The following is a 15,949-nucleotide window of genomic DNA, read 5'->3' as shown; positions in this document are numbered from 1 at the left end:
TGTAAGTATGTGCATCAGCTGTGCCTTATCTTTCCAGGAATTTGTAATTCATGAATTACAAAATCTATTACTTTTTTCCAAATACGAGGGGTCTTCAAAAAACTTATGGAAAGATTCATATTATCTGTTTTCTTTAGATTTTTCACTCTAAAATATGTATTTTTTTACTTTAAGAAGAATATATGAGCTTTATGCTTTATTTACTATCTTTTAATTATTTTTTTCCACAAACTTTTTGAAGAACCTTAGTAAAACACTATCTCAGATATAGCTAAGTTTTGTTGTAGGGTTGAAACTTTTGCAGAGCAACAACAACAAAAGACCTGGGAGAAAATATTTTTAGGCTTCTTGAGGAGGGGGAGATAATTTTGTCAACAGTTCTTAGAGTTAACAATTTATTTTTATAAATTGAAAGTTGTTTTGAATTTCTTATTAGCTTTGTAAGATGTGCTGTTTTTAGCATTATAATAAACTATTCTTAGTAATTTAAAAATGGGAAATTGATTATAAGTTAATGTCCTAGTTTTAAAATTAAACTGAAGGATAATAGGGTAAATAGTAGAAATTTAGCAAACTGTCTTTTTTCAAAGTATACTTATTTGAAGGTATATTATTTGTCATGATTTTTGAGGTAAATTCTGTTGAGTATGAAATTATTTAGAAAAGATACACTCTAAATAAGTTTCAAAGATCATGTGCATATTCAACCACTGAATGTATGAATCACCTTGGGCATTTTATTAGCCAATTAAAATTTCTGTATCGATCTGATTCATATAGTTATCTGTTTCTCATCCTATTTCTGTATATTAAAACAGCTTCAATCAAGCAGGAAAATTGAGTTCCAGAATTTCAGGAATATAAATTCAAAAATTTCCTGTTATCATATGGTTACCTAGAAGCAATTTGCATTTAATCCATAGTGTCAGCATGACAGACTGAAAGTGTTAAAAAAATGTGCAATATTGTATAAGTGGTTTTCTGATGCTTCCTGAGTCACCTTTATCAACTTGAACTCTTTTTCTGAAATAACATTATTTTTAATTGCCTAGTAAAATAGGACATGAAATGATTTACCTAGGCAGTTTCTTCAGGCTAAAAATAATATATATGTATTAAAAATCCTTGAGAGAAATACATTGTAATGATGATGGATATGCAGTTTAGGCATACATTAATTTTCTTATTTCTTCACCTATCAGTTTATTAGGTTACTTTGAACTCATGGGAGGATTATCCTATGAACTCAAGTGGTATTAATTCATTTTTAGGCATCCATTAAAAATGGCTAAATATTACCAGCTCTTTTTTCCTTTCACTTAATGCCTTCTTTCATTCATTCCTTTCAAGTGCTTTTAGCCGATTAGAATATCCTAGGCCATTATCAGTTCAGTTTCATGTATTTTCAAAAATGATACTTTTAAACCCAAGCCTAATTTTTTTCTTTCTCTATTGGCCGTGTGTTTTATCCATGTAATTAACAAAATGCACTTACTTAAAAGCTAAGTTTGAAGGGACCTTTCTATTCAAAGTGTGGTTCCTGGACAACCAATATTGGCATTATCTAGGAGCTTGTTAGAAATGTAGCGTCTGAGACCTAGTGAATTGGAAACTGTATTTGAACAAGTTTCACAGGTGATTCATATGCACATGAAGGTTTCAGAATCAATATTCTAGGACACAGTTTGGGACTTTACCAGACTCCTAGATGTTCGCTCTCCCATTCTGTTAATGTCACCACGGTTCAGAATTTTTAACTGAATTAACAGATTCCAACTATGCAAATTCTTGAAGTGAGTACACGGTAAGGTAAATTAGTAATAAAACAAGAAAATAGCATCCTCTGACCACAAGCTGATGTGATAAGGTGTCTGAGAATCTGGAGCCTGCACAGGGTTCTCTAAATAGCCTTCCTACCAAGCTGTGATGGTCAATAGACCTTGGGCTCTTTCTGAAATTTATGCTTGCGTACATCCATACCAAGTTCCATTGGAAATCTTCAGGCCAGTTAATTCTACCTTTTCTTCTATCTCTATTATCTGTTTACCACCCGGAATATGGGTACCTCTATTCATCTCTCCTTTCTTATATCTTCGTCTCTCTGCTCTCTGTACTCCCCTTCCTCTGCCTTGTGCCTTCACACACTCTGCACTCTGAAACCCTTCTTGCAAGATAAACCTTCTGTCCTATACACTGATTCTATTCATACAGGGAAACCACTTTTACCCTCAAAAATATCACTGTGATTAACTAATCCCTCTGTTGCACCCCCACTCCTTTAGAATTACTGGTTTCCTCACATCACAGAGCCGATTCCGAAGATACTCCTCTCTGCTTATATAAGGAGTATCTCCTCCCTTGCAGTTCACACCTAGTGGCCACTTATCATTCAACATTTTATTATATTATTTTCTAATTGAAGACTTTGGCAATAGGTTCTGTCTTTCCCACCAAAGTTTTATGTTTGTTTTTAGTAATATCAGCACTCATGTGGGTTGTCCTACTGTCATCAAAACCTTCCATTTCCCTCATCTCCTAAATTCAGCCACCTGATCACATGATTATACTGTACATGTTGTTATTGCCAGGCATTACTCCATTTCTTACAGGACACATTTTAACAGTTATTGGTACTTCTTCATCAGCTTTCCATGTATCCCTAGTAGATTTTCTCCTCACTTTCTCTCAACAATTATTTCAAGCCTTTACGGGTCTCCAAAATCTTTCCCACCACTCACAGGAGACAAATTTGCCTTCTACTTAGTCAAAATAATATTTCTCAAATTATGGGTATTTGTGTTCATAGTCTCTCTTTCCAAATGTCTTAGCGGAGGAGGCTTTGCTTTAGCTAGTTAAGGTGAAAATCTCTCTGTGCGTAATCTCAATACCGTCTCTGTCTATGTACTAAGTCACCTGCTTCCATTCAGCTACAAATCCATATCTACAATCTCTCTCCATTTTCTGGATCTTTATCATCAGCCTTTAAGTAGGCTGCTTTTTCATCTTTGTAAAAAGCTTCCTCTCCATAAACACACATATGAATACTTCTGTACCTTATCTTACTCAACCTCTCCGAAGAACTAGACCCTACTAACCTCTTTATCTTTCATGAAATTCTCTGCTCTCTTGGCATATGGGAAACCAATATTTACTGATTACCTTTTTTTTTTTTTTTTTTTTTTTGCATTTTTGGCCATTTGTTCCAACTCATTTTTTTTTTTTTTTTTAAATATTGACATTCTCCACAGTCCTTCCCTTGTTTTTCTTTTCTGGATATACTCATTTCTTCCAATTCAAATAGCATGTATTTTCTAATGACCCCTAAATATGTATTTTTAGCTCATATTTTTCCTTTAAAGCCCAGACAACTTTAGTGGAATGTATGCCTGAAAAGTTAAAATAAACCTCATTATCTCTACAGACCTTCTTTACAGACCTTCTTTCTCTTACCTTTTCACGCTTGAAACCACCTAATCCAGAAACCTAAAAGCTAACTGGGTTGTCTAGATTTTTCTCTATCACTCCACTCACAACTCCACCCTTTGACAAATTCAATTAATACTGCTCCCTTAACAGTTCTTGAAACTGGTTTCTTTCTGTTCATTCCCAGGGCCCCAACAATGGTTAAATCTAATATTATGGATTATCTCTGTTTAAGATGACAATCCTCTAGCTGGTCTTCCCTGCTACTAATGTCATATTCCTTGAGAAGTTTTCACATCACTTCTGCCAAAGTGAACTTATTAAACCATAAGTACTATCTTGTTATGTCTCTGTTTATAATCATTTGAGAAAGAATAAAGCAGATGCTGATAGCCAGGAGCTGGATTGTTGCTTCAGTTAAGGCTTGGAGTTCCTAGTCTGTGATGTTCTCTTTTTGAATATGAACAATCACTAAGAATGCCAACATCAGACAAGGCCACCTCATGGTCCTGATAAATCAAGACACCATAAGCAACTTTATATGTGTGAATGCAGACAAAAAGAATAGCATTGTCAAAACCATGCAAAATAACCAAATGTCCCTCATCTTCACTAATAACAGATTATGCTTCTTTACCAATTGTAGCTTTAGCCTCTCTACATTCTCTCTGCCACCTAGATAAAAATTTTTAAGATACCAAATCATAAAATTACCCCCATTTCCAGCATCCAATCAACACAAAGCCCTGCTTCCTTGATCCTTCCATCACCTAACACAAGCTGAAATCCTATAATAAGCTCTTTCTAATATCCTCTTAGAGACACAGCCCCATAGTTCCCTATCACATGCCACCTTTCTTATTGCAATGAGTAAATCAACCTAACTTTGCTAACAACAGGTGAGTTCCTGGTGGTCTTTGACTGAAATGCATTTACAAAGTTAAAGTCTCTATGTTGCCTTCACGAAGCCTACAATGATCTGGTTTCTGTTTACTTACCCAAACTGATTTCTAGTGATTGTCACGTTGATTCGATTGTTGGTTTCTAGGAATCAGGGACTGAAAATTAATTGGTTTTGGTTTTGTGTGTTTTTGTTTTTGATATCCCAGTGTCTAATATACTACCTGGTACATAAACCAGTAAATATTTTACTATGTGAATGTGTGATTTTTTTCCAGCTCAGCAGGCACATTTTAAAACAGGCCTTGTAACTAATATGAAGCATATAACAACTTCTGAATACACATTTGAGTAAATAAATTACTTTTCTGTCAAAGGGTAAAACTTTATTATAGAATGTTAACTGAACAGAAAATTAATTGCTTCTAAAGTCAGGGTAGGACCATAGGGAATCTAATTACTTTCATTTTATTAGAGAAGATGTCATAAAAGGAGGAGGCTTTTCAGAGATGCCAGAAAATAAGAAGGAAGAGAGATCATAAAGAGTTTTTAATCAAGTTTTTGAAGAATTAGTGTACTTCCCTTTCTTGTCTATTTTATCCTTATATCATTATATTATACAACTCAATTGCTTTTTATTTTTTACTTTGTTAGACATTTTAGAATTCATAATTTCCTGATGCTCTTTAAGAATTTTTATGATCACATAATATATTTTATAATTAAGAACACATTTCTAAAGTAATGGCTCACTCATGCCTTAAGTAGCTTCTATATTCTTTACCTGAAATTATGTGTACTAAGCATTGAGAATGAGGAGTAGCTTCTAAATATATGATCATATATTGAACATGTATCAAGTATTTAATATTTTATGTTAATAAAAACAATTTTTAAACTATGCATTCTATCATGAAATATAGATACTTTTAAAATTAAAAATATTACATGTATATGTATATATACACACATACATATGTGGCAAACGGAAATATGTAGGGAAACAGACACATTTGTACAAAAAAGCTGGACGAGTCTCCTGAGAAAGAAAGATTAGAATAGGATAATATCAAGGGGAGAGATGTTTTCATGAGCAAGGTGATCTCAAGGAGGTAGTTGTAGTTATCAGTACTTAATGCTATAAGAAACATTCTACCTGGCAAGAAGAAAATTGGTGACTTTTATGAAAGGACTTTTTGTGTAGTAGTGATGACTAAAATCTGATTATAGATATTTGGCCTAACGTTGAAGGTAAAATGCAGAAAAGAAAATTGAGGCCATGGTTGAAGAGTATTCAGATGATAGTCTTGGCCTTGAAAATAAGGGGAAAGCTAATATCTCTATTTCTATCTATCTATCTATCTATCTATCTATCTATCTATCTATCTATCTATCTATCTATCTATCTACCTGTCTATCTATCTATCTATCTATCTATCTATCTATCTATCTGTCTGTCTGTCTGTCTGTCTGTCTGTCTGTCTGTCTATCTATCTAGAGAGAGAGAGGCAGAGAGAGAGAGAGAAAGGAGAGAGATATTACCGTTATCAATACCTGAGCTGGAGAACAGACTGATGTGCCCAGCTCCCAATCTAATGTGCAGTTTCTAGAAGATTTTCATTTAATCCAGCCTTATTTTACTGAGCTTGAAGCATCTATCTCCATTGGCTAGTTTTATGACTGCCATATGTACAGCTACCAGGGTTTGCTGTGCACTTACATCTTAAGAGAGCATTGTACGTGGGGGATGAACCATAATGTTGAGTATGGAAGCATTATGCTACAAAAGATCTCACCTTATTATGTATATATTATGTACTAGGTACTATTCTAGACACTGGAGATAGAGAAGGACATCGATAAGGATACCTGACCTTATATAGTTTGCATTCTAGTGGGGAAGATGAAGACTAAGCAAGATTAATATGTAAAACATATGGAATGTTAGAAATAAATGCCAAGGAGAAAAAGAAAGGAGGGATGAGGTCTGGGAAAGTGTGTGTGGTGTGTGTGTGTGTGTGTGTGTGTGTGTGTGTGTGTGTGTGTGTGTGTGTGTAGAGTGGCTCTGAAATTGAGAAAGTGGCATGTAAGTCAAGATCAGTGAGGCAGTGAGGACTTGACAGATAACTGAAGTGGGAACATTTCAGGCACGGGGAAGGATAAATGCACAGCCCTGTAGTGGGAGCATGCGTATAGTGTGAGGGAACAATAAAGAGTGTGGCTGCAGCAGAACAGTCAAGGTGTTTAGTAGCAGCAGCAGAATTCATAGAGGTTAAGGGTGTTAAGATCAGGTGGGGCCGTGGTCATGACTTGGGATTTTACTCAGCTGTGAGAGAGTTGAGCTGAGCCCTGTTGTGACTGGCTCTCTCTGTTTGCTGTGTTGAGAATGTATCATTAGGGAGCAAAGGCAGAAGAAGAAAGACCATTCAGTAGACTATTTTGAAACATGTGCAACCCACAAAACAATGGGGTACTTTGACTAGTGCAGAAGTAGTGAGCACCGTGATAGCATCACTTTCTGGATGTGTGTTGAAGTTAGAGCCAACAGGATTTTGTGATGAGTTGAATGTGAAATTTGAGAGAAAGAGCAGAGTCCAGAAGGATTCCAAGTTTTGGGCCCGAACAAACAGAAACATAGATCCTGCTCTAGGATACTCCAAATTTAGAGCTCTTAGAGAGGAGACTGAGTAAAGGTGGCCCTCAAAGTTGTAGGAAAACTCTGTGTGCAAGAAGTCCAGGAAGCCAAATTAATAAATAATTCCAAGAAGAAAAAGTAATCCTCTGAATCAAATTATGGTTATAAGTAAGCTGAGGACTGAGAATCGGCCATTGAATGTGGTAGTCTTGAAGCCAATGCTGATGTTAATAACAGCAGATATGAAGGGACTGAGTAAAGGAGTGGGTGTGAGGGTCAGGTTTGGGGTTTTGTTTTTTTTGGTTTTTTTGGTCTTGTTTCAGACCAGTGTTTACTTTACAACATAGACCCGTGGAAGGCCAGTGTTCCTCCTTGTTGACAATCTCTTAAAATAAGGGATATGTCCTTCCTTTTCCAGCACCATACTTCTCTTCAGACTTTGTTTTTGGTTGTTGTGTGAAACATATATTACTTTTCTGTATTTCTAGTGCATGTTTCTGTGAGAAAATGCGAGAAGGTAGAAATGTTAGAAATTACTGATCTGACTTATTTTGAAACAGAAATTCATATATTTCATTTGAGGACACATCAATGTGTGGCCAGATCCCAAGAGAAAGGGGAGTTTCAGTGATGTTTATTTAGTGAACTTCATTAACACTTTTTATATGTGGTTATGAGACATTTCTCACAAGTTTCCATGTGCCGGGTACTCTAATCATCTCTTGTGTTAAAGTTTCTTCCTAAACTTGTTTAAAGATTATTGAGATGACCTGTAATTAGAATGAGCACATATTCATGTTTGTCTGGTACAGTCTCAGTTCATGTCATTGCCCTAACTTAATAATTCTTAGCTCCCCATTTTATTATAAAAATGGTCTCACTTAGAGAAATAAATTACATGTGGGGCATTTTTTAATCCTCTCAGAATCCCTTGATGGTAGGTATCTTTATTGATTTTCTTACATAGAAAACATTGAGGCTAAGAAAGGTTGCATCACTTTACTAGGGTCAAACAGGTAGTAAGCAGTAGAGACAGAACCCAGACCAACTGAGCAGAGAGTGGTTCCACACTTCTTTTCATTACCTTCTATACCATCTCCTTGCTACCCTCAATTTTATTATTTTTAATCAAACATTTACAGCTATGTCTAGAATAAAATGTTTACTGGACTCTTCACAGTCTTATTCACACTCTTCGAGTTACATTTGTGACCACATTCCTCCTCATTTCCCAATATCCTTTTTTATATTGAGGTGACCTAACAGAACCAAGATATTATCTGAACATTGAAAAGTATGCAGAGGCCACTGATTGCTTCTTTCTAGGGCCTATGTCTCTATACGCACCAGTTACTCAGTTTGCATGTTATATACGTTTGGCAATAGGGTACAGTAATTGAGTTACGTAAAGAGTTGGTAATCAGCCTGTTGTGACCAGCCTGAGTGACCAGGCCTTCCTTCTCATATCTAGGGGCTTATGCTGAATTAATGGCTAAATATTTTGAATATCCCTGACTACACCAAAATTGAAAGGTCACCTTTGCCGTGAGTTGTATTCTGATATGTGCAAGGCTGTTTGATGAATTTCCATTGTAATACTCCCAGAAGCAGCAGCATATGTTTGAGAGAGAAATGAACTTGTAAATAGAGGAGGAAGGTCCTAATATTGGGTCGAAAACTTTCCAGTTCTGTGACCTTTGATATATGATTTGGAATTTTTTGTTTGTTTGTTTTGCCAGCTGAACAATACAGGGATCGAACCCTGGACCTTGGTGTTATCAACACCATGCTCTAACCAACTGACCTAACCTGTCAGCTCTGATTTACTATTATTGATGCTTAGTTTTCTCTTGTATAAAATGGAATAAAATAATTCTGGTTCCTTCTATTTCACAATTATTATGACATACATGTGAAATAATGTAAATAAATGTAATTTGTAGATAGCATAAGGAACATTGTTTTTAATGTGGTTATGCCACGGTTTTCAAGTTTTCCACAAACCTCTTAGTGCCTCACTTAACTTCTGTCAAAATGGGAGAGTAATAGGACCTACTCCATATATTGTTATTTTCTGCTAGTGGTGGTGGTAAATTTTGTTATTATTTATGTTAGAATAACTGGAATGATGTGGTTAATAAAGCAACAAATTCAAGCACAAATATTACCCCTAAGATATTCAAATATAACTTTGGTGCTCTGTTAGTAATACTAAATGATTATTCATTCTATTATGCTTAGAATAAAAAGATTATGGTCGTGACATTTAGAAGGGCATTGATAATTTATTTTCATTGTTTATGAAGACCAAATATTGTTCTGAATACACTCTTTATATAATTTCATGTAAAAAAAAACCCAAAAAACAAGAAAAACTCAATGTAGATAAAATAGAAAATATCTAAAGTGCTCAGAGTGCTTCACAAATAATATATACTTTTTTGTTTTTTGCTTTATATTTATTGAAACATAATTGATTGTATATATTTGTGGGGTACAGCACTGAATATCAATACCTATGTGCAATATGTGATGCTCAAATCAGGATAATTAGTATATTAACATTACAAATTGTAATAATTTTTATGGCCCATTACCAATTTCTCGCTAACCTGCTTCTTCTCCATTCCCACCTCTGGTAGTCTCAGTTCTGTTTGCTACTTTCAACAGTTCAATGTATTATTGTGAATGTTGTTTCTTTCTTTCTTTTTAATTTATTTATTTTTCTTAGCTTCCACCTATGAGTGAGGACATGTGGCATTTCTCTTTTTGTGCCTGGCCTATTTGACTTAACATAATTTCCTCTAAGTTCATCCATGTTGTTGCAAGTGGCAGAATTTCATTCTTTTTTATGACAGAGTAGTATTCCATTGTGTATATATGACATATTTTCCTTATCCAGTCGTCCATCAATGGGAATTTATATTGATTCCAACTCTTGGCTATTGTAAATAGAGCTGTGATAAACATGGGAGTGCAGGTATCCCTTCGATCTGATGATTTCCATTTTGGGGGTATATACCCAGCAATGAAAATGCTGGATTGTATGGCAGTTCTATCTTTAGTTGTTTGAGGAGCCTCTATACTGTTTTCCATAATGGTGACACCAATTTACAGTCATGCCAATAGTGTAGGAGGGTTCCCCTTTCTCCTTGTCTTTGCCAGCATTTGATACTCTTTCTTTTTGATAATGGCTAGTCTAACTGGGGTGAGATGATAACTCAATGTGGTTTTGATTTGCATTTCCCTAATGTTGAGCATTTTTTCGTCTGTCTGTTGGCCATTTGTATATCTTCCTTTGAGAAACATATTCACCTCCCTTGTCCAGTTTTTATTTATTTATTTATTTTTTAAATAGACTTTGATTTTTTTTAACTTTATTTTGTTTTGTCAATATACAATGTGGTTGATTATTGTGGCCCATTACCAAAACCTCCCTCCGTCCTCCCACTCCCCCTCCCTCCCAACAACCTCATATCTGTTTGCTTGTCATATCAACTTAAAGGAATTGTAATTGTTGTGTCTTCTTCCCTCCCCCCCCAGTTTATTTCTGTATATATTTATTTACTTTTAGCTCCCACAAATAAGTGAGAACATGTGATATTTCTCATTCTGTGCCTGACTTGTTTCATTTAATATAATTTTCTCTAGGTCCATCCATGTTGGTGCAAATGGCAGTATTTCATTCTTTTTTATAGCAGAGTAGTATTCCATTGTGTAGATGTACCACCTTGTCCATATCCACTCATCTGATGATGGACATTTGGGCTGGTTCCAACTCTTAGCTATTGTAAATAGTGATCCAATGAGCATTGGAGAACAGGTATACCTTTGACTTGATGATTTCCATTCCTCTGGGTATATTCCCAGCAGTGGGATAGCTGGGTCATATGGTAGATCTATCTGCAATTGTTTGAGGAACCTCCATACCATTTTCCATAGAGGCTGCACCATTTTGCAGTCCCACCAACAGTGTATGAGAGTTCCTTTTTCTCCACAACCTCGCCAGCATTTATCCTTCACAGAATATACAAGAAACTGAAACAACTTTATGACAATAAAACAAGTAACCCAATGAAAAATTGGTCAAAAAAGCTAAGTAGGTATTTCTCAGAGGAAGATATATAAATGGCCAACAGACACATGAAAAAAATGCTCAACATCACTCAGCATTCAGGAAATGCAAATCAAAACCACACTGAGATACCATCTCACCCAGGTTAGGATGTCTAATATCCTTGTTCATTTTTAATTGTGTTACTTGTTTTTTTACTATTAAGTTGTTTGAGTTCTTGTATATTCTGGATATTAATCCCTTGTTCCAGGCATGGTTTGCGAATATTTTATCCCATTCTGTAGGCTGTCTTTTCACTGTGTTAATTTTTTCTTTTGCTGTGAAGAAGTTTTTTAGTTTGATATAATCTCATGTGTTTATTTTTCCTTTTGTTACCTGTGCATTTGAGGTCTTATTCATAAAGTCTTTTCCTAGTCCTACTTACTGAAGTGTTTCCCCTATGTTTTCTTTTAGGAGATTTATAGTTTCAGGTCTTATATTTAAGTTTTTAATCATTTTGAGTTGATTTTGGTAGAGATACGGGTCTACTTTCATGCTTCTACATGTGGATGTCCAGTTTTCCCAGCATCATTTATTAAACAGGACGTCTTTTCCCAAATGTACGTTCTTGGTGACTTTGTCAAGGATCAGTTGGCTGCAAGTGTGTGGGTTGATTTCTAGGTTCTCTATTCTGATCCATTGGTCCAAGCATCTATTTTTATGCCAGTAACATGCTGTTTTGGTTACTATAGCTTTGTAGTATAATTTGAGGTCAGGTAGTGTAATGCCTCTGGCTTAGTTTTTTTTGTTTTTTGTTTTGTTTTTGTTTTCCTCAGGATTGCTTTGGCTATTAAGGTTCTTTTGCTGTTCCAAATGAATGTTAGGGTTCTTTTTTTTCTGTTTCTGTGAAGAATGTCATTAGTAATTTGGTTGGGTAGTATGAATATCTTTAGGATGTTGATTCTTCAAACGTAAGAGCATGGAATGTCTTTCCATCTTTCTGTGTCCTCTTTAACTTTTTTCAGCAGTGATTTGTACTTCTCGTTGTAAAGATCTTTCACATCTTTGGTTAAATTTATTCCTAGGCATTTATATATTTATTTATTTTTGGTGAGTATTGTAAATGGACTTGCTTTCTTGATTTCTTTTTCTCCTTGTTCATTATTGGAGTATAAAGTTGCTACTCGTTTTTGCGTGTTGATTTTGTATCCTGCAATTTAGTGAAATAATTGATCAGCTCTAAGAGTTTTTCTGTAAAGTCTTTAGGTTTTTCTATATATAAGATCCTGTCATCTGCAAACAGGTACAGTTTTGACTTTGTCTTTTATTTCTTTTGTTTCCTTGATTGCTCTGGCTAGTACTTCCACTCAACACAGTATTGACAGTGGGTATATCATGAATGGCTTTTATTGTGTTAATATATTTTCTTTCTATACCTTATTTGCTCAGATTCTTTATCATGAAGGGATCTTGAATTTTTTTAAATGCTTTTTTAAATTCATCTATTTAGATAATCAAATGGTTTTTCTCCTTAATTTTGTTGAAGTGGTGTATCATATTTATTGACCATGTATGTTGAACCATCCTTGCATCCTTGGAATGAATCCCACTTGATCATGGTGTATAATTTTTTTTGATGTGTTGTTCTATTCTATTCACTAATATTTTGTTGAGGATTTTTCCACCTGTGGTCATCAAATATATTGGCCTGCAGTTTTCTTTTTCTTTTTTTTTCATATCTTTGTCTGCTTTTTGTATCAGGGTGATGCTGGCCTCATAGAATAAATTTGGGAGAATGGCCTCTGTTTCAACTTTTTTGGAATAGTTTCAAAAGAATTGTTATTAATTCCTCTTTAAAGTTTTGGTAGAATTCAGCAGTCAAGCCATCTGCTCCTGCTCTTTTCTTTGTTGGGAGACTGCTGATTACTGCTTCAATCTCATTTCATGTTATTGGTCTGCTCAGGTTTTCTATTTCTTCTTGGTTCAATCGTGGTAGTGATATGTGTCCAGAAATTTATGCATTTTCTCCAGGTTCTCAAATTTGTTGGTATATTTTTGTTAATAATAGTCTCTAATGATTCTTTGTATTTGTGTAGTATCAGTTTCAATGTCTTCCCTTTCATTTCTGATTTTTCTTAGGTGGATCTTCTCTCTTCATTTTTTTAGTTAGCCTAGATAATGGTTTGTCTATTTTGTGCTCAAAAAAACCTTTTTGTTTCATTTATCTTTTGTATCATTTTTTGTGGTCTCTATTTCATTGAGTTCTTCTCTGATCTTATTTATTTCTTTCCATTTACTAAGTTTGGGATTGTATTGTTCTTGTTTTTTTAGTTCTTTGAGTTGTAGCATTAGGTTATTTATTTGAAATCTTTCTATTCTTTTGATATAATATTTTTATTGTGATAAACTTCCCTTTAGTACTGCTCTTGCTGTATACCACAGGTTTTGGAATGATGTGTGTTTATTTTGTTTAGTTTCAAGAAATTTTTTGATTTCCTGTTTAAATTCTTCTTGGACCTATAGGTCATTGACCGTCATGTTGTTTAAATTTCCTCATGTTTGTGTAGTTTCCAGAGTTTTGCTTGTTCCTGATTTCTAGTTTTAATCTGGTATGGTCTGAAAAATGGTTTCAGTTTTTTAAAAATTTGTTGTGACTTGATTTGTGACCTAACATGTGGTCTATCCTGAGGAATGTTCTATGTGCTGATGAGAAGAATGTATATTCTGTGGTTGTTGGGTGAAATGTTCTGTAGATATCTGCCAAGTCCAATTGGTCTAAAGTGCAGTTTAAATCCTGTGTTTCTCTGTTGATTTATTGCCTGGATGATCTATCCAATGTTCAGAGATGGGTGTTCAGATCCCAAACTGTTATTGTATTGAAATCTCTTTCTTTAAGACCAGTAGCGTTTGCTTTATATATCGGGGTGCTCTGGTGTACATATATATTTATGATAGTTTTCTCTTCTTGCTGAATGCATCCCTTTATCATTATTTAATGGCTTTCTTTGTCTTTTTTTTGGTTATTGTTTTAATGTCTATTTCATCCTTATATTGAAGGATAGCTATTACTGCTCAATTTTCATTTCCATTTGTGTGGTATATCATTCTTCCATCCCTTCGATTTTAGTCTGTGTCTTTACAGGTGAGGTAAATCTCTAGAAGACAGCATATAGCAGGGTCCAGCTTTTTAATCCAATCAGTCAGTCTGTGTCTTTTGAGGGGTGTATTTAATCCATTTTCATTTAGGGTTGTTATCACAAGGTATTGAATTATTACTGACATTTAATTGCTTTTCCATAGTTGGTTTAAATAGCTTTTATTCTTTTCTTTTTGTTTTTATTGTTTGTCTTTTGTCTCCATTGGTTTTTTGAGGTGGTATGGTATAGTTTCTTTCTCTTTCTCATTTGCATATCTACTGTACCAGTGGTGTTTGTTCATATCTTGCATATTCATGGTGGTGATTGTCATTTTGGGGGCTCCGAGTTTAGGATTCCCTTAAGGATTTCCTTTACAGTGGGTTGTGTGGAGGTGAGCTCCCACAATTTGTCTGTTTGGAAATACACTGTTTCCCCTTCATTTCTGAAGGATAGCTTTGCCGGGTATATTGTTCTTGGCGGGCATTTTGTTTTCTTTCAGGACATTGAATATATCATCCCATTCTCTTCTGCCCTGTATGGTTTCTGCTGGGAAGTCTGCTGTTAGTCTGATAGGGACTCCGTTATAGCTGACTTGATGCTTTTCTCTTGCTGTTTTTTGGATTCTCTCTTTCTTTGACTTTTGACAGTTTGACTATAATGTGTCTAAGAGGGGACCTTTTCGGATTGAATCTGTTTGGGCATCTTTGAGCCGCTTAAATTTCTAAGTCCATATCTCTAACAGTATCTGAGAAGTTTCCACTATTATTTTATTGAACATGTTTTCAATGCCTTTTCCTTTCTCCTCCCCTTCTAGAACACCTGTGATTTGGATGTTTGTGCACTTATGATGGTCTGCTAGCTCTCTTAGATTTTCTTCACTTTTTAAAATTCTTTTCTTTTTTTCATTTTTTGTCTGCTAAGGTTATTTAGAATAGGCTACCTTCAAGATTGGAAATTCTTTCTTCTGCTTGCTCTAGCCTATTGCTTACATTCTCAGTTGTAGTTTTTATTTCATTGAATGGGTCTTTCAGTTCCAGGTGTTCTGCTACATTCTTTTATATGGTGTTTTTCCCTTTGTAAATTTTTCCCTTCCTGGATTGTTTTTCTCATTTCATTGTGTTGTCTGACTGAGTCTCCTTGTATCTAACTGAGTTTCTTTAAGATTTTTACTTGGAATTCCCTTTTAGAATTCCCCATATCAAGGGTTTCCTGTTGTATGGGGTCTGATATTTGAGAAGTATTTTATTCCTTTGGTGGTGTCATATTTTCATATTTTCATTTTTTTTTTTAATTTCTAGACTTCTACATTGATGCCTAGTCATCTGGTGATTGCTTCTTCTGTTACTCTGGGGTGGCTTTTGAGGATAGAGACTCCTTTCTGTAGATTTGTTATATATTGCCTATTGGGTGGGGTATCTGTGGCGGTGGTGTGGGTGGCCTTGGGCAGGAGCAGAAGGAGGATTACTGCTGGGAAATGTTCACAGTCCACCAGATTCATTCCACTGAAAGGGAGAAATCCTGCTGGCTGTTCCTGGTTTGGGAGATGTGGCAGCAGCTGAAGCTATATGCCTCTTTCTCCTTTACACCACCCTCCCTGATTTTTGTGTTCCACAGGGTCCTCACCAGGTTCCCACTGCCCTCCCATGCTCTTCTACAGTTGTTCTCCCCTCTACTTACCTGTCCTTTCCTTGATCTGGTCCCTTTCTGTGGGAGGATGTTGTATTGGATACCTGTAGTCTGCCATCTTGCCCCACCCTCTGGTAGGTTTGCTTTAGTTTATTATTTGCATAAGCCAATGGC

At 35.2% G+C, this 15,949-nt stretch overlaps 1 protein-coding gene across 2 annotated transcripts in view; it reads left to right on the top strand.

The window, feature by feature from the left end:
- DMD (dystrophin) overlaps positions 1-15,949 on the top strand; it is a 2,107,999-nt gene that overhangs the window by 696,751 nt on the left and 1,395,299 nt on the right. The gene's annotated exons all lie outside the window — the stretch shown is intronic.

This window comes from Cynocephalus volans, chromosome X (assembly GCF_027409185.1).
Source record: "Cynocephalus volans isolate mCynVol1 chromosome X, mCynVol1.pri, whole genome shotgun sequence".
Classification (NCBI taxonomy): Eukaryota; Metazoa; Chordata; class Mammalia; order Dermoptera; family Cynocephalidae; genus Cynocephalus; species Cynocephalus volans.
The sequence above is the reverse complement of the archived record's forward strand: the minus strand, read 5'-3'. Positions and strand labels throughout refer to the sequence as shown.